Source organism: Phoca vitulina, unplaced genomic scaffold (genome assembly GCF_004348235.1).
Source record: "Phoca vitulina isolate PV1807 unplaced genomic scaffold, GSC_HSeal_1.0 scaffold32, whole genome shotgun sequence".
In the NCBI taxonomy this organism is placed as follows: domain Eukaryota; kingdom Metazoa; phylum Chordata; class Mammalia; order Carnivora; family Phocidae; genus Phoca; species Phoca vitulina.
This window is the reverse complement of record NW_022589735.1, coordinates 1,103,203-1,126,757: the sequence shown is the minus strand read 5'-3', so window position 1 is coordinate 1,126,757 and position 23,555 is coordinate 1,103,203. Positions and strand designations below refer to the sequence as shown.

Below are 23,555 nucleotides of genomic sequence, written 5' to 3'. Positions count from 1 at the left end.
TCTGTAAAATGGAGCTAACAGATTTCTTTTGTCCCTGAGGAGTCAGTGAATGAATGCAGCAAAGGGTGCTTTGAAAGTAAGATGCAGAATAAATCAGAGTTTTTATTATCACCATCAGCCAAAGACTTGGAGGGTGGGTGTCTGGAAAGCCCCGTTCTCCCCCTAAGAAAATGCCAGTGTTTAGTCCTTGGTTCTGGAAAGAGTGTTCCCCTACCACCACACCTGAGACACAGAGAAATAGATTTTTCTCTCCCAAATAGTACTGGGTCTTCACAACTCTAAGTATATATCAGACCTGAGAATGTCCTGAGCAAACTGCAATGTACATAATCCATGCTTCTGCTCTGAACAGGACGCAGGCCTCTGGATTGCAACGGTGCCTGCCAGGAAGGGTCTCCACCTCCGCCCTCTACTCCTCAACCCTCAGATCTGGGCTCCGGTCAGTGGGTATTGGGAGTTGGGGGGAGTGGGGAGTCAGGGCCCTGCGTCCTTGGTGCCTTCTAAATAGTTTCCCCGAGTAGCTGCTTGGGCTGGGTGAGCACCGGCACCGGGGAGATGGAGGTGGAAGGCCCACAGCGAGTGGTCCTTCTGGCGCAGGAGGCCTGTGAGAGCACACTTCTTGCACACGGGAGCACCCTCTTTTCCCAGAGGGACAAATAGTTGGATTGAGAAGAATGAATAGAAGTTTACCAGGTGAGGGCTGGGGAAAGAAAGCCTGGAGGCCTGCAAGAATGGTGCACAGTGAGGTTTTCTGGAGGTGGGGAGGATGAGCAGGGGGGCTGGACTGGAAAGGGCAGGGCCTGAAGGAACTTGGCAGTAATCCTGAGGGTACTGGGGATCCAGGTCAGCTTCAGGGCAGGAAGCCACCCTACCTCAGCCTCTTCATCTGTGCTGTGGGTACAAGACACTTGCCCTGCCCCCTCCCGGGGCCTAGATGGAAGGTAAATGAAAGAGAGGAAGGGTGAGCACCTGTGCTTTCATATCCCCTTCCCATTCAGGGAACTGAGGCATGGTCAGGGGGTGGAGGGAGGAGGCAGGGATGGGGGGCTCTGTCCCCACTGTTCTCCATGCACAAGGAGACAGACCAGGGATCCAGAGCCCCCTTCCGGACCTGATGTAGACTGCCAGACGGAGGTGGCCATGATTAGCAGCCCCAGGTGACATGGGCATGTGACTTTGGTAGCGTCTACCGCTGAGGATGTGGGAGCTTGGTTCTCGCTCTTGGGTCAGGAAAGCTGCTCTCACTGGGAGGCTCCGCAGGGCAGGCCTCAGACCTGACCACGTTCTTTTTGCCTTCTCTTGGTTCCACATCTCCTACCTTCCTGAAGGAGGTCCACTGCCCCCCATCCTCCACCGTTCTTGGGGAGGCCCTGCCTGGCTGGAGCTGGGTGCCTGTGTGTGTTGGGGAAGGGGGTGGTGGCTGTGCCGCACACCGCAGATCCCAGCTGCCTCTGGACGCTGAAAAATCCAATTTTCTTCCTAATTGCCACCGCCCGCGCGCTCTCTCCCCTCACAGCCTACTTCTGCTCGGCGGCGCCTGGTCCCCCACGCTCCCCCTACTCCTGCCTCCCGCTGCCCACCCCACGGCGGACGCTGCCCCCCCCCTTGCGGTCACCCGTGTCGGGACGCACCATATATCATGTCCGCAGCCGGGAGGGGCCGGGGGAGCGGACAGGCCCCCGCCCTGGGCTCCCTGACGAAATCGTCCTTTTCCACGGCGGCGGATGACAGGTTGTGGGAACAACAGCTTGAATTACGGAAAGAAGTTTCCCCACTGAGTTAATCTGCAGTGGCTGGAGGTGACCTTCTGGAGACGGCGATTAATCACGGGCCGTGGCGGGCGCCGCGCCACGCCGGGCCCTTTGGGGGAATACTAATTCCACTACAAGATAAATCATAATTTGACAATAATCATCTGCCCTAATCACTCCAATTCTTCTGTTTAATTATTTGTATACACCGTGTTTCTTCCGTGAGGACCCCTTGTGGCTGTGGGTGGGGTGGGGACAGCCGCCTGGGCGCAGACCCCTCTTTGGCCCCTCGGCCTCTTGGCCCTGCTGGTATGCCCGGGGAGGCCCGACTCCGACCTGCTGGGCAGAATGTTGGAGCTCAGAGTTACGACAGCACGACTGGGGAAACTGAGACTCAGAGAGAGGCCAGGCCTCGCCCGAGGTCCCACGGCAAGCTTCGGGGGGGGCCAGGCTGAAGACTAAGGCTTCAGTGTTTAGTCCTAGGCTGTACCCCACCCCATCCCCACCCCCCTGCTGAAGAATGGCTCAGAGTGCCTCCCTTCCACTGCCCTACTCCCTGACCTCTGTGCCCAGTCTCCTGTGAAACCTGGTCCCGCCCTCCATCTGCCAGCGTGGACAGGGGTGCTGCGGGCTTCCATTCCCCTTCCCTGAGCCCCGGGCCTGGCGGGCCACTCAGGACATGAGGATGGGGGTTGTGGGCACCTGAGCAGGCGTTGATTGCCCCCATCTACCAGGTACCATGTGGCCACTGCAGTTGATGGGACCTCTCTGTAGCCTTTATCTGGGAATTGGGTGGGGCGCTCTCTCTCCCAGGGTGATAGAGACCTGGCCCCATGCCAGATCCATAGGGGTTCTCACAGATGCTTCCTGCGGCCCCTTCCTGTTCTGCCAGGTCCCAGCCACTAGCGTCCTAGGTTTTCTACCTCTACCCACCCTCGCAAATCTGGCTCCTGGGGCTGCCATGTTCACCCCTTGGGTTGGGCTGCCTGGAGAGTTCCAGGGGCCTGCCTCCGCCCCTGACGTCCCCCCACGGAGGGGCTGGCTGGGCTGCTGCCGGCTTTGGCTCCCTGAAGCAGGAATCAGAGTGACTCACTTTCTTTTTCCAGGCCAGCCCCTGGCACCCCTCGATGGGGGGTATTGGTGAAAAGGATACTATGGGGGCTGTTGGACCCAGCGTGGCCCCCCGAGCTGGGGCTCACGTGGGAACTTTGGTGTGCCTTTGTGGCAATGTCGGGGGGCTGGGGATGACTTCCTTCAACAAAAGCCAAGAGCCTAGCTGGGTGTGTGCTGCTGGGCCTAGAGCCGTAGGGAGTGATATACTGATGATAATGGAAGTACTGACAACGGCGGTGAACGTTCATTCCCGACAGCAGCCTGCCCGGGTACCTTCTGGTCCCAAGGACAGTTGATGAAAGGCTGATGGTAGAAACAAAGCCCTTATCCTCAGGATGCCCCAGTCTTGGGGAAGAGGTGTGGCCCCTTTGCTCAGATCAGAGAGAGAGGAAAGCAGCAGGGAAAAATACAAACCTGCCTAGGTTTATGGAGCTCCTGCCATGTGTCAGGCCCCAGGCTCTGTCCTCTGCCTGTTTCACAGCTCGAAGTTCTCGTGACCACCTGTGAGTGAGGGGTGATGTCGGCCCAATTTACGGATGGGGAAACTGAGTCTCAAGGAGGAAGAATCACTTGCCTTGTGTCACCAAGCTTATGAGCACAAGGCTGGGATTTGAACTCGGTCTCCTGTTCCATCTCCTCCTGTCTCCTAGAAATCCTGACAAAGCCACTTCATCGGTATGGTAGAATTTCTGGTCAGAAGACCGGGGAGAAGCTGAGCTAGTCTCTTCACTTGTCAGAGTCTGTCTTCCCAGCTGTGAAAAGGAGCCTGGGGCAGTTGAGAGGCTGGGGATGTGGAAGGGCAGCTGGTCTCTGCATTGGCTCTCCATACCTGTAAGTCCCTCATGGAGTCTGACTTCCTTCCCTTCTGCTGCAGTGTCCCTTCACCAATCCTCTGTGGTCCCAAGGTTCCCTTCTTCTCCGTCTTTGGCTACCTCTGCGCCCTCCCACTCCAGTTCCTCAGTGACCCCTGCCTGGAGGAGGGGATGTGTGTGGGATGGGCAGCGTCTTGGACCTACTGGCCTCCATCTGATGCTCTCCCCTGACAACCCCGGGGCAGATCAGCCATGGCTTGTGGCCAACAGGGACACAGCTGGCTTTCTGAGACGTGTTTCCATCAGGCACCCCCTAGCTATCCTGTGGGCCTTACTCTACCCAAAATGCCTTTTGGGGTATTCCCGCACACTGGGCAGGAGCACCCCACCTCAGCTATAAAGATCTGAGGGGGGTCATTTAGCCTTTCTGAGCCTCAGTTTCCTTATCTGCAAACCAGAAGTAGTAATACCTGGCACACGTTAAGTACTCAGTACTTGTTACCTATTGTTAGTGTAAGTATCAGACTGCCACGGCACTCTCCCTTGGCCTGGTCCCACCTTTTGGGGGTGTCCAAGAGGGGGGGGCATCCCCCTGCAGACAGCACTCAGCTCAGAAAGCCGCTGGGTCAGCCCCCTCCCACCTGGGCTGCCTCTCTCTTGGGGGGGGGTGTCCCGCCACTGCTTGGGGATTGGGGACTGACAAGTGAGGGGAGGGCTGGCGGGAGGGGAGCTGTGGCAGAGGAGAGGGGAGCCAAAGGTTGGCCGAGTGGGGGAGAGCTGGCCTGGGGGGAGAGCGGCTGAGTCGCTGGGGAGGGTGGGAGGCTGTCGTGCTATAAATACCTCCCAGGTAACAGGACCCGTAAATGAAGGGAGGGAATTAGTCACATTCCGCGGCGCCTGGGAGAGAGGACAGGGAGCAATGACCTGAATCCACGGAAGGGAAAAAATTAGGCTAACCTTGGGGGGGTGGTGGTTAGGGCTGGATACTGGGCCTCCTCAGAGGGGTGCCCTGGACTCCATATGTTGGACAGGGTCCAGGAAGGAATAATCTTGGCAGGAGGGGTTTGGAAGGGACAGCTTTCTACCCCATGCCCAGATGTGTGAGGGGCTCCTTTCTTCTCAAGGATTCCCTGGCCTCTCTCACAAACTCAATCCTATTCCTCTTGGAAGTTCTTCCTGGGGTCTGTCTAGCCTTGGTCTTTCTTCATGTGCCTCTGAAGCGTGTTCCCATTTGCTGCCCTCCTGAAGCCCTTGCTCTCCCTGAAGCCCCTGCCTTATCATGCATATACCTCTGTCATTCCCTGGGTTCCTGGTTCAGGCAGAAGATTCTTTGCTTGGGAAGGCAAGAAGGATGTGTCCTGCTTCCTCTCTGGACCCCACTGTTGGGGCTGGGTCCACTTGTCCCTCCCTGGGCTGATGACCATGGCCGCTCTCCAGTCCCCCAGCCCCCCTCCCCTTGGTTGCCAGAGCAACAGTCCATACATGTCCTCCCTTGCCCACACCTTCTCCACTCCTCTAGGAATGGAGTCCAGGCCCCTTGGCTTGCACGTTGAGCCTGCTGGATCCGCCTTCAGGCTGCTTGCTAACCACATCTGCACCTGCTCTCCCTCACACCCAGCCCGCCACTCTCAGTCCTACAGGTCTTTGCACGGACTGGCCTTTCAGTTGAGGGTGCCTCCCCTGGCTCTGCCTGGCCGACTTGAGTTTGCTCCCAGGCCCCAAGTTCTGATTCTCCCAGCTGTCTCCCCGGCTGAGTTGGGTCCTCCCTCATCTATGCTCTGGAAACACTTCTGGCAGGGGGAGTGTGGGAAAGTGGTTAAGATCCAAACGGGAAGGCAAGCCCTGCCTCATACTATGCAGCCTCTGGTGAATAAATGAGCTCTCCTATGCCTCAGTTTCCTCATCTGTAAAAAGGGGTTCTCACAGTGGCCTCCCAGGGGTGGTAAACTTCGGGTGAGCCCCTACATGAGGAGGGCTTAGCACACAGTCGGCGGGTGGCTGTTGGGGTCACAGTATCGATCGCACTGTTTCTGTGTCTGTCTCCTCTGTGGGCTGTGAGATGGGGGGTGGTGGCGCTGCGTCCCCGTGTGACTCGTCGCCGAAGCCGCAGTGGCCAGCTCGCGCCTGGCACTGAGACGGTCGGCAAATGTTTGCTGAATTAATGAGTGGGGGCTGCAGGGAGGGCTTGGGCTGCAGTTCCGCCTGGGCTGCTGCAGCTGGGGCGCCTGTGTGTGCGGTGGGAGCGTGAGCGAGGGGTGTCTGTGGGTGGGGGAGCCGTATCCGTGTCCCGTCCCGGGGGTCTGGCGGCGCCGTGGGCAGCCTGGCGCGCCCGCTCCCTGGGGTCCCCGCCCAGCGCCTGCCTGGCTGCGGGACCCCGTTGCCAGGAGCAGTCAGGATGCGGCAGCGTCTCCATGGCAACGCGGCATCTCGAGCCGCGCGCCGCCCTCCCCCGGCGCCCCGCTGTGGGCAGGAGGCCGAGCCTGGCAGCCCCTCCCGGCCCAGCAGCCAGCAAGCTGGGCCAGGAGGCCGAAGCCTGGTGGGAGGGACTGAGGAGGGGGCTCCTTATTTTTCTAGAGATGAGGGGCTGACCTGTCTTTACTTCCCTCTCCATCTGGGGGAGGTAGACAGCATGAGGGCTCTGTCCTCTGTCCATGTGCAGCGCCCCCCCCACCCCTTCTGGCCAGGAAATCAGGAACAAGTCCTAGTCAGGGCAGGAGACCCTCACTGGGCAAGGGACATCTCTGATCTAAGTCCTGTCTGTGAACATGACACAATGATCCAGGCTCGAGGGGCTGTTGTGAGGGGGCACTGAGGTCCTACTGGGGAAGTGCCATCCTGGTCCATGGTATGAGTGCAAGCCTGGTGACTTCCAGTACCTACCCGATGTCCACCAGAATCCCCACTTCTTACCGATGATGCCCAAGTCCCCAGTACCTTCCAAGAACTGTCCTAATGGTCTTTACCCTCTCGGTCATGCCATATCCCCGAAACCCACTCAGAGCTTCCCACTGTGGGCTCAGTGACACCCCCAGTTCCCATTCAGTGCCTCTTGTACTCCCCCAACATCTTTCCAGTGCCTCCCAGTACTTCCAAGTACCCACTTGCTGTCTAATTGTTGTCCACTCTCCCCTTATGCTTACTTAGTATTTTCAAATATCCATTTAGCACCCTCCCCAATTACTATCCAGTAACCATATGGTGCTTTCCTTCCAGTTTAGGCTTGGTGCCCCTTAATATTCCCCAGAGATGACCCACTGCCCCTAGTACCTGCCTAGTGGCTCCTAGTGCCCTTGTTATTCACCCAGTACCTTGCATATCCAATGTGGATCCCAGTACCTTCCCAGTACTCCTGTTCACCCAGTGCCACTACAACCTCAGTCTGCCCAGTACCTACCCAACTCTCTGCTTCCTAGTAAATCCCCCTGGGCGCCTGGGTGGCTCAGTTGGTTGAGCGACTGCCTTCGGCTCAGGTCATGATCCTGGAGTCCCTGGATCGAGTCCCGCGTCGGGCTCCCTGCTCGGCAGGGAGTCTGCTTCTCCCTCTGACCCTCCCCCCCCTCATGTGCTCTCTCTCATATAAGTAAATAAAATCTTTAAAAAAAAAAAATCCCCCTTATCCTCCTGCTCCCCCACTCCCCCAGCCCCAGCTCCGCCAGGCCGCAGTGTTCGCTGAGGTCAGTAGGGGGCGCACGAACGGTCAGCCAAAGACGGAAGCTCGGGGCGCGGCCGGGGTGGAGGTCTAGGGGCTGTATCCGAGGCCCTTGTCTTACGGAGCCTAAGTCCAAACCCAGGATGGGGCTGCATTTCGGGGGAATCCTGCCAGGAGTGACGCACCCCCCCTCCCCCCCCCCGCAATCCTCTGTTAGCCCCGCCGGGTCCATCGCCACAGCCGTCGTGGCTTCGGCTCTGGGAGGGGGCGCGCGCCCTCTGGTGGCCACAAAGCAGCGCAGCTCTCTGGGTTGCTGCGTGGGGACAGGGAGATGCGTTCCTTCCCTCCCTCTTCCGCGTCCTAGTTTATTGGGCCTGTCCTTGAGCTGGTACGCAGAGGGGTCGGGCGGGGGCGGGGGGGGGAGCGGAGCGTTGGGGTTATTGGCAGTCCAGCCCCCTCTCTGGGGGCAAGACAGAGGGACTGGAGCTTGGGATGAAGGGAGAATATTGGTTAGGGAGCTTGGGACTGAGGGTCCCTGAAAAGGGACTGTGGGAGCAGGATGGTGGGGAGGGGGAAGGGGAGCACTGAGTCTGCCAAGAAATGGATCTCTACTCATGGATCAAGCAGTTTGGGCTTTTATCCTCTTGTGCTGCCTGCAGAAGGGTGGGGGGGGATCACATGGGGGTGGTGGTAGGGTGAGGTGTCTCCATTCCAAGCCTGGCAGATCCTGCCTGGCCCTAAATCCATAGCATTGGCATCTGCTTTGACCTACTCCCAAATGACCCCATTATGGCCTCTGCCCACCTGCCAGCCCTCAGTCCTCTGCCCACCTGTCTGGACCTGTTCCCTAATCTTCCGCAGTCCTGGAGGGGTGGGGGCACCCTCTCCCCCTCCCACAATGTGAGGTTTCCTCTCCTCTGTGTTGTGCGGAAATAGATGGAGCTACAGCAGGAGGGACCCAGGTTAGACTCCTGCAGTCCGTACTGGATTGGGGTGACCTTGGCCTGTAGGACCATCCACGGTCAGGTCTGTCATCTCGTGTCCATATGTGGCCTGGCATTAGGACAGCACTCAGCGAGCCTCTGCTCAATGGATTAGTGAGTGAAGTCCTTAGAGATGTCTCCTCCCTCCTCCTCCTCATTGCATGGATGAGGAAACTGAGGCACCGAGGAAGTAAAGAATTATTCCAGGATCACCAAGAACGGAGGGTTTGGTGGTGAAATGATGAAGGGCACTGGCCTGATCTGAGTTTGGTCTCAGTTCTGATACTTGCTGAAAGAACTTGACCCACCCCTTCTTTCTAAGCTCAGTTTCCTCATTTATACACAGAGAATAACCACTCTATCTTCTTCCCAGAATCATTGTGAGGAATCTGACAATGCTGCTGCTGGGGAGAATTATAATGGTTATAGGCACTGGTGGCTGAGTGCTCTGTGCCGGGTGCCATGTCAATTGACTCAGCACATGAGACCCAAGACATTATTATCCTAGGTTGACAAAGGCTCAGGGCCTTCCTGAAGAGGCTCTCAGGAATGACCAGCTCACAGGCAGAATGACAAAGCCCCTACCAGGCCTGGTGCCAGACTCCAGGCCCCCAGGAGGAGGTCTCCCCTACTAGTGCTTGGGCTGGAGGTGGGGCGAGGGACGAGATGACCTTGGGCTGTCTCCTGTGCAGTCCTCCCATGTTCCCTAGGCCTGGATCAGATTTCCGGCCCCCGGGAGGGCAGAGGGGGCTAGCTGATGGAAGAAGCATGTGTCCTGGCCTGGGCAGCTGGACCGAGGGGCCTTGCCCCGGAACCTGGGGCCTTTCCTGCAGAGGGAATATCCAAGAGCAGGAAGGAAGGAAGTGGGGAGGGGGAGGAAGGCGGGGAGGGAGAAAGGATGGGACAGGCCCCAGCTGGGAGTGAGTCCTCTCTGAGACCGGCCAAGGAAAGAGGCCATCTGCACTGGCTGGGCTGAGGCTGTTGGGCTGGTCACCCTGGCTGGGACTTGGATGTGTGTGTGGTGGGGGCGAGAAAAGAGGATGAGTCTCCTCATCTGTGTAACAGGTAGAAGAACACTGCCTTCCTGGGCTGGCTGGGAGTAAATAATAAAGTCAGAATATAAAGGAGATGGGGCCTGGAATGGAGCAGGTGCCTCAAGTCTCTCAGCTCCTCCTGGCCGCCTGCTCTGGGAGACAATAAATAGCTCAAACAGACTGCAGGGTTTTCACAGCCTGTGAACTCATGCATCCACTCAACAACCACTGCTGAACGCAGGGGCTCTTAACCTGACTACAAGTCAGTCCTTGCCCTTAGAGAGCCCATTGGTGGTGAGGGAAGGGATGTGATGGGGGGAGGCAGGCCAGGCAGTGATGCGGGGAGCATGGGGCCTGTGACAGGCCAGGGGAGGTGGCTGACCCGGCCTGGGAGGTGAGAGAAGGCTTCTTAGAAGAGGTGATATTCATGTCTGCACCCAAAGGATGAGTATGCATTAGCCAGAAGAAGGGACGTGGTGGGGAAGAGGGTTCTAGGTAGAGGGAAGGGCTGGTCCCGAGCCCATGGTTCAGGGAGAACAGGGCTATGGCTGCAGTGGAAGGTGGGGCAAGGAGCAGTGGTGGGAGGGAGGCAGGGCCTTGGTGCTCAGGGTTGGGCTGGGGATTTCATCCTGAGGGCGTTGGGGAGCCACAGAAGGTTCTAGGCAGGCATGGCATGGTGAAAGTTGGAATACGGCCCCATGGAGGGCACTCAGGGCCTCCGTGCTGTAACCTGCCACCTCTGGGCCCTCATCTCTCATGGCTCCTTTATGGGGAGCAGGCAGGCTGGAGCGTCCTAGCCCCCTAGTAACTCCTCAGGTTTTCCTACCTGCTTCTTTGCCAAGGCTCCTCCCCTACCTGGATAAGCCAACACCTTACTCTGATCACGAAGCCACAGCACAGGGAAAGATCAAGCAACCCACAGTTCCTTTTCCTTTCAGTCCTTTTTACTTATCAGTCAGCCAAAGGTAGAGAGTGTTGGTAGAATGTGCGCGAGTCAAGTGAAATAAAATCAGTTGAGTTAGTTTGTGCAGTGTTTCCACTGCTCAGGTAAGAATGAAATATGTGGGTATGCATAAACTTCAAAATACAAATTGCGTAATTTTGATGATTCTGCATACGAGTGCAATGCTCTTATATTTGCATTTTAAAACTGGCATTCACAATATATAGATGAGTGGTAAAATTCATGCTAGTGGTTTAAATTTTTAATTTTTCTTTACTTAGAATGACATTATATAGCAAATAAACATCATGGCAAGTCGAGAGACCACATAGGAAAGGAAAAAGCTTTATATATATTTAGGGTTTTTTTTTTTTTTTAAAGATTTGATTTATTTATTTGAGATTGGTAGATAAGGAGAAGGGGGAGGGGCGGGGGGAGGGGAAGAAGGGCAGGGGAGGGGCAGAGGGAGAGGGAGAAGCAGGCTCTCCACTGATCAGACTCTGTGGGGCTCCATCCCAGGACCCTGGGATCATGACCTGAGCTGAAGGCAGATATTCAACTGACTGAGCCACCCAGAGGCCCCTATATTTAGTTTTATATTTGAGTGCCTTTAATATTTGAGTGCCTTGAGTGCATTCCCTTGCTCTTTGGACAAGGGGCTCCGTATTTGCATTTTGTGCTGGATCCTGCAATGTAACCAGTCCTGGGTGAAAGACACCTCATGTCCACCTTAGGGTGTGGACCTGTGAGGGTGACACCTGGGACTGCCCACCGCTGGGCATTCCCTCTCTGGTGCAGCCGGTGTGGTGGGTCAGGCCCTCCATTCCTGGAGCCCAGGACTGCAGGTTGGAATGGATGCGCCTCCTTTTGTACAACATACTTCCCAGCTGGTGAAGACCTAAGCCCTCCCTGGGGTCCTGCTCTCTCCTGGTGTGTCATGGTCCAGGCTTTGGGGCAGTGGAGGCATTTGGGGGAAGCCAGCCCCCCCAAGCCTGAAGGTGATGCCGTCTCTGGCCTTGGAGGGCATCTTCACTGACTACCAAGCTGACCTCCAGCCTGGCAAGCCCCATGGGTTCCTGGTTCCCTCCCCTTAAGATGGGCTACCCAAGGTCAAGGCCTACAGATGGGCCTCAGAAAAAGGCTGTGAATAAGCTAGAGATGGGTTTCTGTCCCCAACTGGGTGAGGGAGAGAAGGGGGGTTCTATCTACTTGGCTTGCTTTTGAGGGACAGAGAAGGGAGGAAGGAAAACCCCTTGGCAGGGATCACACCTGGGGCGGGGAGCTAGGTGGGAAGAAAGAGACTCCTCAGACTGGGTCCTGGAGGAAGGCAGGGGAGGAGTGGGCCCCACAGTGTGGTTAAGACTCTTTTGGTGTGAATATACTCTGAGGTGATCTGCAGAAAGCATTTTTTTTTTTAAAGATTTTATTTATTTGAGAGACAGAGAGAGAGAGCACAAGTTGGGGAGAAGGAGAAGCAGGTTCCTCGCAGAGCAGGGAGCCTGATGTGGGGCTCGATCCCTGGGATCACGACTGAGCCCAAGGCAGACGCTTAACCGACTGAGTCACCCAGGCGCCCCTGCAAAAAGCATTTGGTGCACTTCGAGGTTGCCATTCACAGAAGCTCACTGGTTGAGGAGGAGGAGGTTGGTGAATTGGTGGGGCCTCCCTCCTCTGCCACCAGGATGCCCTCCATCCCCTCTTCCTCTCCCAGGTCTTCCTTCTTTCCTCTCTACCCTGGCTCCCCCTTCCTCTTGCTGTTGTTCCTTTAGCTCACCTCAGGGTCTTTGATTTTCATTTTGTCTGCAACCGTGGTCTCCCAGATACTTGATGACCGACTTGATTGTTTCTTGGGCCTTTGCATAAATGTCACCTCCTCCAGGACGGTGTGCCCTCAGGCCCAGCTGACCTGTCTCTGGTGAAGCCACTCTGACATTTCACTGTTCTGTTTTTCCTCACGGTACTTGAGAGGTGGTGATTTTGTTCACTTGTTTGTTCGGTGTCTTTCTCCCCTCCCCGAAGGCTGTGAGCCTTAAGCCTTCACCTTGTTTGTCTGGCTCCCCATGTCCTCAGTGAGTGGCAGCACAAAGTAGGTGTACCCCACAGACACAGCCCTGCTTTGATGGGGTTCCCAGTTTAATGAGTGAGGTGGGATGGAACAAGCAAACGCATGTTTGCTCCATAATTTTTGTTATTTTTAATTGTGGTAAGATACAACATAACATAATATTTACCATCTTGGGCGCCTGGGTGGCTCATTCCGTTCTGCCTTCAGCTCAGGTCATGATCCCAGGGTCCTGGGATCGAGCCCCGCATCGGGCTCCCTGCTCAGCGGGGGGCCTGCTTCTCCCTCTCCCTCTGCCGCTCCCCCTGCTTGTGTGCTCTCCCTCTCTCTCTCAAGTAAATAAATAAAATCTTAAAAAAAAATTACCGTCTTAAGAATTATTTTTTTTATCTTAGCTGGTTTGCAGTGTACAGTTCAGCTGTATTAAGCACATTCACATTGTTAGGCAGCCATCACCGCCATCCATCCCCAGAACTTTTCATTTTGCAAAATTGAAACTCTGTCCCCCTTAAGCAATAACTCCCCATTCCCTCCACTTCCCCAGCCCCTGGCAACCGCCATTCTACTTTTTGTCTCTATGAGTTTGACTATTCTGTTTATTTATTTATTTTTTTAAAAAGATTTTATTTATTTATTTGACAGAGAGAGACACAGCGAGAGAGGGAACACAAGCAGGGGAGTGGGAGAGGGAGAAGCAGGCTTCCCGCTGAACAGGGAGCCCGATGTGGGGCTCGATCCCAGGACCCTGGGATCATGACCTGAGCCGAAGGCAGACGCTTAACGACTGAGCCACCCAGGGACCCCTATTCTGTTTTTTTTAAAAATATTTTATTTTTGGGGCACCTGGGTGGTTCATTTGGTTGGGCATCTGCCTTTGGCTCAGGTCATGATCCTGGAGTCCTGGGATCAAGTCCCGCATCGGGGTCCCTGCTCAGCGGGGAGTCTGCTCCTCCCTCTACCCCTCACCCTGCTCGTGCTCTCTCTCAAATAAATAAATAAATAAATAAATAAAATCTTTAAAATAAATAAATAAAATGTTTTATTTTTAGGTAATCTCTACATGCAACGCAGGGCTAGAACCCACAACCCTGAGATCAAGTGTCCCATGCTCCACAGACTGAGCCAGCCAGGCACCCCGAGTTTGACTATTCTAGAGAGTTCATATAAGTGGAATTATACAATATTTATATTTGTGACTGGCTTATTTCACTTAGCATCATGTCCTCAGGTTCATCCGTGTTGTAGCCTGTATCAGAATTCCCTTCCTTTTTAAGACTGAATAATATATCCATTTTCTGTATATGCCCCATTTCGTTTATCCATTCATCCATCGATGGACACTTGGGTCGTTTCCACCTCTTGGCTATGGTGAATAATGCTGCTATGAAAGTGGGTGTGCCAAAATCTCTTCGAGACCTTGCTTTCGATTCTTTTGTGTCTATACCCAGAAGTGGAACTGTGGGATGGTATGGTAATTTTATTTTTAGCTTTTTGAGGAACCACCATACTGTTTTCCACAGCAGCTGTGCACTCTTACATTCCTACCAATGGTGCACAAGGGTTCCATTCTTTCCACATCCTTGCCAACACTTGTTCTTTTCTTTTCTTTCTTTATTTTTAATCGTTGTCGCACCCTAATGAGTGTGGGGTGGTATCTGTGGCTTTGATTTGCATTTCTCTAATGATTAGGATACACATTTTGAAGTAAACATGTTTTGAGAGAATGAAGGGGAGGGAGCCTCCTAACTCTGGTGGTCTGGAAGGAGGTAGTATTTGAATTAAGGAGGCAGCCAGTGGAGGATCTGGAGAGGAAGAACATTTCAGGGGGAAGGACGAGTCAGAGCAGGGGACCCGAAGTGTGAGTGAGTGCTGCGTATTTTCGCTGGAGAAGTAGTGAACAAATAATGGGCAAGGGGATGGTGGTGGGAGAAGTGGTCTGAGGGGTGGGGAGGGCTTTAGGCCATGGAGAGGAGTTTATATTTGCAATTTATAGTATGGTCAGTTTCCTTAGGTCCTGGGGAGGAGGGGAGACACAGGGGACAGAGGGATGGATGGACGAAAAATGGGCTGATTGGGCGGCGGTGTTGCTGTGAGTAGGAGGACGGTGTGTGGGCTCGGGGGCGTGGTGCTTGTGGCTGTGTGCACGTGTATGCACACGGAGGCCTGACGTATGTGGGTGCGTGTGTGTGTGTGTGTGGGGGCAGCCCCAGAAGCTTCGGATCACTGTGTGATCTGTCTCGAGAATGTACTGTGTCTACTTCCCTCGGCCCACAATGGCTGTCCCAGCCAGGGGGGCGCAGTGCGGCTTCCCAAGCTCCTACCATCGGCCTGGAACCAGCAAGAAGGATGCGGAGCCATACCTAGGGGTTGAGGCTCGTCTCCGAGAATGGCTACCAGTATTTGACATTTTGAAGGCGAGGGCTTGCCTGCCTGAGACCAGGAGACACGTCCAAGCCCCACCTTTGCGAGGCCCAAGGGGCGCGCGGGCCAAGGCCTGGGCAAACCAGGCCGGCTGCTGCAGTACCGATAAGCGCCGCACGGGGGCAGCCGAGGACGCCGAGCCGAGGAGAAGAGGCGGGTGGGTAAGGGCTGTGCGAGGAAGGGTCGGGTGGGCAGAGGGGCGGGGCTCTGCGGTTTGTTTCCAGGTGGCCAGGTGTGAGAGAATAAAATGAAGCCAGGAGCTCATCGCCGTCCCAGAGACGTTGCATTTTATCTTCACGGGCCCAGAGAAGTGGAGTCACTTGCCCAGGGTCTCTCAGCCCAGGGGGATTCAGACCCAGCATGCCTGACCTCTCTGCTCTAACCACTGCCCCGCCCTCCCCCGAATGAGTTCATCCGCAGGTGGGGTGTCGGTTTGTTCATCTGTCTCCTGGCCTCACCTGGCCGTCACCACTCCCTGCTTCATCAGAGCACCCTCCCGCTTTGGGCAGGGCCATGCAGGCTGGGGAGGGAGGCTGGGGCTTGAGACCCCACCCTGAGGCCCCTGGGGAGGAGGGGTTCAGGGGCTCTAGGGTGAGCTCAGCTGTATGCCCCCATCACCAAGGTAACAATGGCATAGTAACATCAGGTCTCTTCCTGACCTTCCCCCTATGCTTTGAGCTGGGGAGGAAGTTCTAGAAAACCTGACTGAACCCCTGGCCTGCCTCTGGGGCCCCTGCCATCTCTGCTGAATCTCCTCTGAGCATTAGACCCAAGAAGTCCCAAGGACTGTAAGCTGGGTACAACGAGGTCCACCTCAAAAAAAATACACCAACCAGGGGCGTCTGGGTGGCCCAGTCAGTTAAGTGTCCGACTCTTGATCTTGGCTCAGGTCATGATCTCAGCAAGATACTCAGCCCCGCCTTGGGCTCTGCGCTCTGCTTGGGGCTCTCTCTCTCTCCCTCTGCCACCCCCTCATCCACATGCGCTCTCTCTTTCAATCTCCCTAAAACAAACAAACAAACACAAAAACACCAACCCTCACTCCCCTTTTTTCCCACATAAGTGTGTGACTAGCAGTTTGGCCATCCCTGGAGAAAAAAACATGGATGGTTTCAGCTGATACCATTGAAGAGACGGGCAGACTGAGGCCCAGAGAGGGGCAGGGAGTCATCCAGGATCATGCAACAAGGCAGAGACTGAGACCCTATTCATTTTTACCCAGAAAGGACTCCAGATAAGGGAGTCAGTAAAATAGATGCCCACAGGTTGGAGATTGAGGGGCCAGAAGGACAGTGACCTGGCTTTCTCCTCCAGGAAATCCACCCTGACCACCTCCTCTGCAACCAGTATGAACAATAGCCTCAGAGTTCCCTTGACCCTTTGTCAGGGTGGCTGACAAGCTTGTCTGAATTGCTTTAAGTGACCTCAGAGACCTTCAGGCTGTTCTCTTGGTCAGCCTAGAAACCCCCTCTCTAGCCCTCCTAGCAGACAGCTGCCCATCTTGCTTGCATGCCTCAGATGATAGGGAGCTCACTGCCTTAAAAGGCAGCCTGTTCCACTGTAGGACAGCTCCTTTCAGTGAGACCCGGCCTTCTTGTGCTGTCCAGTTGTTGGAACTAGCGCCCCCTGTGGAGCATAGAGCACGTACCTCTGCTGCTTGTAAGCTCCAGCTGGCTGCAGAGAGGTCTCTACCCTCCCAGCCCCACGCTAGCCTTCCCTCTAGCTTAAATGGGCCCAGCTCCCCATAAACACCTTTTCCAGGCCTGCATCCCCTGAGCAGCTTTCCCCTGGGTATACTCTGGGTGGGTATTCTGTGGTGACTGTTTTTTCCTCAGTACAGAAGAGAACATGTGTTTGTTATAGAGGAATTAGAAAATACACACAAGGAAAAATTACTCACAGTCCCACCACCCAAAGGCAGCCCCCTTTAGCTCCTTGGAGACTTTCCTTTCAGATTGCTGCCAGTGTGTGCTAATAAAGTGGGAGGCAAAAGCTGGTGGGACGGGAGGCCCTTTAGGGGAGGAAGGTAGTTTTTGTTTAACTTAATACCTTCCAGGGTCATCTGCTTGTGAAGACAGGTTTTCTCTGGAAGACTAAGGGAAGGGACAAAGAGAATGAAATCGTTCTGATAATAAAGAAGAATTTTGAGTTTCCAAGGGCCATGCTAGAGGGGTGGGGAAATTTTCCTGGAGCCCTGCCCACCCCACAAGCTCCCAATAGCCATTTGCCCCGCAATCACCTTCCTCCTCCCAGCTCCTGGGGCAGGTGCCGTGGGAACAAGGGAAACCCAGGTTCCAATTGGCAGCTGCCCCCTTCAGAAAGGAGGAGTGAAGTCTGCAATCCTGAACCCCCAGAGAAGACCCCCAAAGATCCAGCTACACCACAAACTCTCCCCTTACTCCAGCCTCAACTGGTGGCATTGGAGGTGTGAAGGAATAAGGGGGTGTATCCCCAGGGAAACCACAAGGGGAAATGGGACAGTGTGTGGGAAGGTGAGGGGCAGATGGGAAATGGAGATTTCCATGGAAATAGGACAGCAGAGCCAGCTGTGATCAGGAGAAACTAAAGCCCCCAAGAACTCCCAGGGATTAGGATGGGGTGGTACGAGTATCCTATGTCACCGGATGGGGCCTCTAGTGAAGGGCAGTAACCCCAGAGATCTGCTTTTCCTTCTCAACTACATATGTAGAGAGAATGTCTTCCCATTTCAGCAAATATGTGTGACGTACCATTTTAATTGCTGCATAATACTCCAGGGCATAAAGACACCATGATTTCTTTAACCAATGCCCTATTTTAGGACATTGAAGTTGTTTACAACTTTTTGCCATTATAATTGATTTTGTAGTGAACATCCTTATAGCTACATCTTCGCCCACATCTCTCTTTCTTTTCTTTTCTTTTTTAAAGATTTTATTTATTTCTTTGAGAGAGAGAGAGAGAGAGTGAGTGGGGGATGGGGGCAGAGGGAGAGGGAGAAGCAGGCCCCCTGCTGAGCAAGGAGCCCCTACAAGGGGACCGAATGATCATGAGATCATGACCTGTGCCAAAGGCAGACGCTTAACCGATTGAACCACCCAGGTGCCCCAGTAGTTTGTTCCTTTTTATTGTCGAGTAGAATTCTATTGTATGGATGTGTAACAGTTTGTTAATCCACTTGCCTCTCGATGGACACAGGTCTGGTTTCAGTTTGGGGCCATTGTAAATAAAGCTGCTACGAACATTCCTGTACAAGTCTGTGTGAACATATGTTTTCATTTCTCTTGAAATAGAAGTGGAATTGCTGGGTCATAGGGTAGTTGTATGTTTAGTTTTATAAGAAACTGTTCAACTTTTCTACAAAATGCCTGTCCCCCGCGGCCCCCCCCCCCAAGACAAAGGATGATCTCCACCACTGAGTTCGAAGCTCATAACACGATGGGGTTGTCACCTCCTTGGTTTTGGATGCTGTATCTCAGTGAATACCACTGAAGGTCATAATAACAGGGGTGGATGCAATTGCCCTGGAAATCACTGGACACCTTGGGCTGTTTCTCATGGACAGATGAATGGATGGATGCCCAGCCAAGTCTTCTTGACCCTGAAACTGTACAATTGCTTTGTTGGAATCTGAATGTCAGCTTTTCTATTTGTCCTCATTAAATTCCATCTTGTTAGTTTTGACTTAACCCTCCAGCCAGGCCTGATAAGGATGAGAGTAGCACACTCCCATACACTTACCTCATGGAGCTACGTCACTCAGACTTCAGAACAACCCTACCAGCGGGCTGCTGTTAGCCCCATTTTAGAGGTGAGGAAATGGAAGCACAGAGAAGTTAAGTGACTTTCCCAAGTTGACCCAGTCATAATTGAGCTAGGATTAGAACCCAGGTAGTCTGGATCCAGACATTATGATCTTAACCACTCACTCTGCTGCCTCTTTCTGCCTTCTGATGTCATATCCCTCTATCTTCCAGTTTCTGCAAACACGTTGAGCATGCCTCTAGGTCTTCATCCAAGTTATTGGTTAAAAAAACAAAAACAAGGGACGCCTGGGAGGCTCAGTCGGTTAAGCGTCTGCCTTTGGCTCAGGTCATGATCTCAGGGTCCTGGGATCGAGTCCCGCATCGGGCTCCTTGCTCAGCGGGGAGCCTGCTTCTCCCTCTGCCCGCTCTGCCTGCCGCTCAGCTATCCTTGCTTGTGCTCTCTCTCTCTGACAAATAAATAAATAAAATCTTTAAAAAGTAAAAACAAAACAACTATGGACCAGGTAAGTCCACAGAGCTTGGTGGCGTGCTTCTAAAGATCTCCTTTTGTGCTTGCCCTAGTTTATTTCCCCCTAATCTTTGATGGTGATGACTCCACCAGCTGCAAAGCCATGGAACTTGGATCCAGCTGTGGTTTTCCACCACGGTCTCAGGACAGCATTCACCAAACAGCCTCTGGAATCCCCACACAACCAGCATTTCAAGTCAGTCCCCACATACTTGCCCAGGGGCCCAAAGAACAAAGGGAACAAAGATGGGGCTGGGGTAGCACTTGTTTGAGCCCATGTGGGCACCCAGTGGCCCTTTACAGCTCCCAGGTCTTGGCCCGGTGTCTAGCATACAGTAGGTGCTTAAAAATTTTTTTGATTATTTTTTTGAAGGCCACCTTGTTTTTTATTGTGGTAAAGTATACATAACATAAAAGGTAACATTTTAACCATTTTTCAATGTGCGATTCAGTGGCATTAGGTGTGTTAAAAATGTGCAGCCGTCACCAGTATTTCTAGAACGTTTTCATCCCAGCAAAAACTCTGTACCCGCTAGATGATAACTCTCCATTCCCTCTCTCCCAGCTCCTGGTAACCTCTATTTTACTTCCTGTTTCTGTGACTTTACCTATTCTAGATATTTCTTATAAGCAGAAACATACAATATTTGTCCTTTGGTGTCTGGCTTCTTTCACTTCACATAATGTTTTCAAGGTGCGTCTCTGTCTTAGCGTGTGTCAGAATTTCCTTCCTTTTTCTTTTTTTAAAGATTTTATTTATTTATTTGTCAGAGAGAGAGAGAGCACAAGCAGGGGGAGTGGCAGGCAGAGGGAGAGGGAGAAGCAGGCTCCCCGCTGAGCAGAGAGCCCGATGTGGGGCTTGATCCCAGGACCCTGGGATCATGACCTGAGCTGAAGGCAGACGCTCAACCGACTGAGCCACCCAGGCGCCCCAGAATTTCCTTCCTTTTTAAGGATGGATAATATTGCCTTAGACACCACATTTTGTTTCTCCATTCATCTGTCAGTGGACACTTAAGCTGTTTCCATCTTTTGGCTACTGTGAATAATGCTGCTCTGAAGCTTGTTAATTGTTATTTCATAGTCTCTTTCTAATCAGGTTGCCCCAGCCCTTCCCATTCAGATGGCTCTTGCAGAGGGCCCCGTGACTTCATGTTGTTAAATCCAGTGGTCTCACTCGATCCATCAGGACTGTTTGACCTGGGTCATCTTCCTTTGGCTTATAGGATCCCCCCATTCTCCTGCCGTCCCTCTACCTCTAGATGCTCCTTCTCAGTCTCCCTTATTGTTTCTCTCCTTCCTCCTCCCTGACCTCTGAGTGTGGGAGGCTCTCAGGGCTCCATTCTTGGCCCTCTGACACACGCGCCCCGACTCCTGGGTGGCCTCATGACTCCTCCCGAATGTACACCTAGCCCAGACCTTTTTCACGTCTCTATCTGCCTACCTGACGTCTCTGCTTGGGTGACCAGTTGATACCTCAAACTCCACCTACCCGAAACCGAGCACTTGCTTTTCCTCCTCAGACACAGTCTTCCCCACTTCCGCACCTTAGTTCCTGGCAATTCTGTCCTTCCCATTGTTCAGACCCTCAAATTTTGCTTCACTCTTGACTTCTCTTTCTCTTATACCTCACACCCAATCCCCCAACTCATCTTATTGGGTTTACCTTCAAAATACATCTAGAATCTGCTTACTTCTCCCCAGCTCTGCGGCTACTACCCGGGTCCTGGGATTTGGCAGTAACCTCCTAACTGGTCTCTAGGCTCAGCCCTGACCCCTCCAGTCTGTCCCAAACACAGCAGCCAAAGGGATCCCTTAAAAATACAAGTCACATCAGGACAGTTCTTTGCCCCAGATTTTGGGTGGTTCTCCATGTCACTAAGAGTCAAAGCCCTAGCCCTTACAGAGCCGACAAGGCTCTACATCACGGGGCCCCCGCCATCTCGGTGACTCGTCTCTGCCTACACTCTCTGCCTGTTCCCTTTGCTCCTTGCTGTTCCAAGAACATGCCAGCTCAGAGCATTTGTGCTGGTGATTCCTGGTCCTAGGAAGTCACCCCCCCATATCTACATGACAAATTCCTTTACCCCTTTCTTGTCTTCACTCAAATCCACCTTCTTAAAGTCTTCTGGTGGCGTTCTATCTGAAGTTGCCATACCTGTCACTCTGTCCACCCTCCTTATCCCCATTATGCTGCCCTATTTCCCCCTGTAGTACTTGTCACTGTCTCTATTATAAATTTTACTTATTTCTTGTGTTTATTGTTTCTTTTCTACTCTCACCCCCACGAGAAATGATCCTGGGGGCCCCTGGGTGTCTCAGTCGGTTAAGCGTCTGCCTTCGGCTCAGGTCATGATCTCAGAGTCCTGGGATCGAACCCCACATTGGGCTCCCTGCTCAGCGGGGAGTCTGCTTCTCCCTCTCCCACTCTCCCTGCTCCTGCTTGTGTGTTCTCTCTAACACACACTCTCTCTCTCTGAAACAAATAAATAAAATCTTTTTTTTTTTAAAAAGAAATGATCCCGGAGGTCATGGATTTCCTTCTCTTTTGTTTACTGATATGATTCACCTGGAACAGTGCTCGGTACATGTAGGGCCTCAATAAAAATTTGTTGAAAGAAGGAATGAAGAAAGAAAGTGTGATAATTTGGGAAGTGGTCTGGAATCTAAAAAGGCGTTGGGGCCAAGAGAGGGTGGGCTTTGGCATGGCTGGGTGTCACAGACATTAGTGCTGTTCGCTGTGTAGCCACGGTCCTCCTGCTCCTGGTAATTCTCCCCTTGTGGGCCTTTGGGACCTATCTGCTCCCCCCAGCAGTCCACATGGATCTCCACTCCTCCCTCCCAGGGGGGCCACAGTGATTGGTTCAGGGCCTATTTCCCTGGCTGGGCCAATGAGACTGAATTTTGAGACTTCCGCTTGTATTCTTGGGATAGGGAAGGCTGCTTTCCTCAAAGGTAGACGTAAGCTCAGAGCTGCCTTACCCATTTTGCTACTTTGTCGGAAGAGCCTGCCTGGAAATGGAGCCACCACAGAGGAATACTGGGCTACAGATTTGGAGAGAGACATTTGGGAGCCTAGATGCAGTGCTACCTGCAGCTGGATCTGCTCCCGGACTTTTCATTTACTTGAGCCTCTTTGCATGGAAGCTGGTTTCTGTCCCTTGCAACCACCTACACCGTACTTGCCTAAGCTCATAAACTGGGAAGCGAGGAAGGGGCTGAGTAGGGCCTGCAGCGTGTGGGGGTGGGTGGCCCCAGGGGCAGTCTCAAGTGAGGGGGCCTGTTATTATTAGTGCTGAGTGGAGGGAACAAGGGAACAGATTTACCTCGGCCTGCACTAGAGGAGTCTCAGTCTGTCGGGGGAGAGGGGCATGGACCCTACTGGGGCAACACAAGACGGATCCTATTCTGCCAGCAGCAAGCTAGGCTGAGAGGGATTGGGTGGGAAGCAGGAAGGTGGAGATCTTCCCCATAGAGCTTACTCCTGATCTGCCATTTCCCTCCCGCCCCCGTGCACGTGAAATAGGCCAGCTCAAGTGCACACTCGGGCGCTGCCACTTACTAGAGGTGTGTTCTGGGGTAGGGCACTAAACTTTCCCAGCTTCAGGGTCCTCACAGGCAAGATGGAAGGCATGCTGTCCACCTCATCGGGTTTCTGCGTGGATGAAATGAGATAATGTGTGAAATGAGATAATGCCAAGAACTCAGTATGAACCTGGCTCCACGGAACACTCTTAATAAAAATCAGCTGCTGTGATTATTATCGGAGGTTTTTCCTGCCTGGCCAGTGATCGTGCCTGGCGGGGCAGGTGCAGTTCTTGTAGCCACCAGCAGGTGACGCCCTGACCCCAAAAGAGCTCATTCTCGGCTAGACCGCTTTTAGAAGGGCTCCGGAAGGGATTGGGCAGGGCGGCCTGTCGATCTCGGCCAGTTAGACTCCTGCTTTCCCGGCTGCGCCGGGGAGAGGTATCTGCACTCCCCTCAGTTCCAAAGAAGAGGGGGCCTGGGTCTCCATGGGATAGTCAGTGGAGCCTCAGTTTTCCATCCGTATTTTGGAAGAGCGTGGCCTTCGGGGACAGCTGGGTCAAGTTGAGAAAATACTCAGGTTGGACCAGGTAAAGGACTGCCAGAAAGAGCGAGCATCCCAGCACGGAGGCTGGTTAGAGAGCCTGCGGCTGGACTTCGGGGCACGGCTGGGCCTGGTGCTGAGGCAAGGGGATGACCCATACGACCTCGAGTCTCTTCCTTTCTTGATAAGAGATTGGGAGGGGGGCTGCCCGCCGCGGAGCGCCCAGGACCCGGCTTGGCCTGGTGACGCGGGACGCTCTGGTAATTCTGGATCCGGCCAGCAGAGGGAAGCAGAGAGCCTCCTGGGCTGCGCACGGCTCGGCTCCCAGCCCCGAGCTCGCCCTCCCGGGAACTTGCCGCTTGAGGCGCCTCCCAGGCCAGGAGTCCGCGGCTCTTAGCTCGCCCTCCTCTCTCGTGCTGGGCTTCCTGCGGGGGGGGGGGGGGGGGGGGGGGGGGGGGGGGGGG

At 53.9% G+C, this 23,555-nt stretch overlaps 1 protein-coding gene across 1 annotated transcript in view; it reads left to right on the top strand.

Annotated features, from left to right (window-relative positions):
* Positions 1-22,946: 22,946 nt before the first annotated feature.
* The window catches only part of PSD2 (pleckstrin and Sec7 domain containing 2), a 54,525-nt gene continuing 53,916 nt past the window's right edge, over positions 22,947-23,555 (top strand). The window contains exon 1 of the mRNA XM_032425211.1: positions 22,947-23,137. The gene's annotated coding sequence lies outside the window, so the exon portion shown is untranslated. The remainder of the gene's footprint in view (positions 23,138-23,555) is intronic.